At 38.1% G+C, this 3,145-nt stretch overlaps 1 non-coding gene across 1 annotated transcript; it reads left to right on the forward strand.

Moving 5' to 3' along the window:
- Positions 1–1,893: 1,893 nt before the first annotated feature.
- On the forward strand, positions 1,894–1,966 carry Trnam-cau. The gene has a single exon. It is a non-coding gene; the product is annotated as a tRNA-Met (tRNA).
- The last annotated feature ends 1,179 nt before the right edge of the window (positions 1,967–3,145 follow it).

Consider the following 3,145-nt stretch of genomic DNA (forward strand, 5'->3'; position numbering starts at 1 on the left):
TCTATTTTAAATTGATATTAGCAAATGAAAACATATAAATACGATATTCTGACAGTTGTTGGTTATGTTTTTATTCTTATGACATATTGTTTCCTGTTCGATTTTTGTTATTATCCATGGTAACGCGATTAATTTAATGGAGCTTTGTTAGAGTTGCGAAGCAAATTATTTTACGATATCAAAGAGTTCTGAACGTTCTCTTTGGTGACATAAATTTATTTGCATTGCGTTGTTGGTGCTATCAAAGTGGATGTTGGCTGGCGTTAGATGCGATGCACGTTTTCGGACGTAAATTATGGTCGTAAAACGTGGACGAGAGTTATTTCGTTTCTTCGTGGATTTCCCCAAAGCGCGCGCCGGGCAATTTCGCGCGGATTTAGCGTGCAGATCGATCGTCATTTGGTGCTAAGGGGCCCCATTTTAAAAAGCTGAAAGCTCCACTTTGGAGCCGTGAACCGTTCGCCGGATTGCACCCTTGAGAGAGAGTGAACGCGCCTCCTCCTCCTCCCCCAATAAAAGACCATCCCCGACGACCGACAACTACAAATGACCGCATTAAATATTCCCGATGAAGAGTTATCTTCTCTGTGTCCTCACTGTTTACTTATTTTTTTCGGTTATTCAGCCCTTATCCCCTCCACTCTTCATCACTTCGCACTTTGCCAAACCCACTCAATTATCGCGGTTCTTCGACCTGATTAACTTCTTGTTTTTTTTTTTTCTTTTTGTAGCAGATAGATAGATATATAGGGTGGGTTTGCACAGTGATGATGTAAACTTTCCCCGGGGACTCGTCCAATCTATACACCACTTAGATTGGTCGGATCGAGGGGGAAAAGGAGTAGGGCGCAGAGGAGTGACAAGTTTATAAACCGACGTCGGGGGAGGCCGTGTGTATTAGGGATTTCATTGTAATGAATTGATGATCCGTGCACGAAACATTAACTCGATTTACTCGCTTCCCCCAGCAAATTCTTTCTTCTTTTCATTCCCCGAAGAAGAAACGATAAAAGCGTTTCACCAAATGCGCAGAAATCGTTAATCGATTGAACACATTTACCACTAGATAAGTCAACATAAATATGATATTAGTTGATAAGTGTTTAAATTGTTTTAACGCAAATAAAGTCTCTTGATTTATTAGATCTTAAATAGTTTTGAGAAGTCAAGACACAAAAAAAAACACAACATTTAACGGGAAATTCGATCCTCTCTTTTTCCCTCAACTTTGTTGTTCGGGTGGTAATTGATGTAGGAAGAGGAGGAGGAGGAGTGGGATTCTGGTGTGTATTAAGAGTTTGGTTTACAAAAGGGATCATCAAGATTGATAGTTTCGGAAACCGAAAAGGCGTTGCTAAACGTTAACAGATGGTCCAGGGATTTGTCTTATAACACACACACATCTAGTTCTTGTACAAGGATGCACACGCTTCTAGTGTGTGTGTGAGTGTAATTTATATAGATTTTTTGTGGGGTGGCCTTTCAGAAATTCGATATCTTCGGGCCGGACATATCAGATAATCCCCTCCGCAAAAATATTATCTGCTAGAGAAATTGTAACCAAGAAGTGATGATGATGATGACGATGATGAAGTTTGACGAAGAGAAATGATCTGGAAAATAATCTTTCTTAATACGGTTATTTATCGCTTCCTGAACGCATTACAAATCGAATTAACATAATTTATTAGCGTTATAATATCAATTATGAAATGATTTAAACGTTTTGCGTAAACGTAAGTGCGTGTTTTAAATAATATATTTAAAAAAATAATCAGTAAGGTTTTCAGTAAGTATGCATTTGTTATATAAATTTGACTTGTCCACAGTCAAGTAAGGACCAAGTAAGGATCCGAGGGATTTGTGAAGAGTTTGTCGAAGGATAATTGTATAGCCTCGGTGGCGCAGTAGGCAGCGCGTAAGTCTCATAATCTTAAGGTCGTGAGTTCGATCCTCACCTGGGGCATTATCTTTTGTTTTTTTTTTCTGTTGTATTGCTCTCTTCATCGACGTGTGTACGTACAGCAACCATTTTCTCTGCATCGCGAACCCATCAATCAGCTACCATTAAAGCAAATGAGGGTTGGTTGGGATCGATGCGAGAGACTCTCAAATTGATTATACACACTACAATTTTTTTTTATTATTTTCTTTCACATCTCTTGTTTTTTTTTTGTTGTCTTACTTCTGCTCTCCTCGCATTCTCAGTTATTAAGGAAAGTGCGCTAAAGGATAATTTTTGTTTGCGCAGTCTACAGTTTAAAACATTAGCGCGCGTAATCGTCGCAATTACTTCGATTACAGTGCAGACGCACAGGCGAACTAAAAATATCCCGTATTTATTACATGAGCGAACAAGATTACTTCCCAGAGAGAGAGAGACTTAATTTATTAAGTAATACTTTTTGGGTTTTCTTGTGCTGCTGCTGCTCATGATGATGATGATGATGACCTCTTTCGCGCAGCATCTTTGTAACCAAGTTCTTCGATTCGCGAAGAAGAAGAAGAGAGAAAGAGAGATGTTCACTATATAGTTAATATACAATATAGTGAGTGTGTGTTAGCGGTCGTAGTGTGTGAGGTGGAGCAGCGGAGTGAGAGTGCGGGTAATAAAGATGTCGCCCTTTAAATGGCCATGCATCATCTGGACATTTACTTTATGTATAATGTAAATTTACTGCGTCCCGTACAATATAAGCCGAGTAATTTAATACTTAAACGTGTAGTCATCTTAATTAAACCTGATTATAATTTTAAAACTACTGTTTTCTCATACTTAAACACCGCACATTACCTTAATAATAATACTAAGAAGAAGAAGAATATGATTATTATTATTATTAAGACGCGTATAATACGTACGAAACACCACCTCTTTCTTCTGCATTTAGCATTCAGCGTTGGATTTAGTTTGTAGATGCAAAATAGGAAGTCGTAAAGTGCTGCGAAATGGGCTTGGACGTAAATTCGTGTTCGTTCGTTCGTTTGCTCAGAATGCGGTCGAAATGTCATCGACATTCACGTCCTCATCAGCAGCTTCGATCCAAATTTATCTTCAACATTCACTTTAAGTCTATATTCGATACAAAACAATATAAATGTAATGTTGAAACGTTCATTTTTCTCTTCAATTATGATTCATTTT

The sequence above is a fragment of the Nicrophorus vespilloides genome, unplaced genomic scaffold (genome assembly GCF_001412225.1).
Source record: "Nicrophorus vespilloides isolate i.1.1-1 unplaced genomic scaffold, Nicve_v1.0, whole genome shotgun sequence".
Taxonomy (NCBI): Eukaryota; Metazoa; Arthropoda; class Insecta; order Coleoptera; family Silphidae; genus Nicrophorus; species Nicrophorus vespilloides.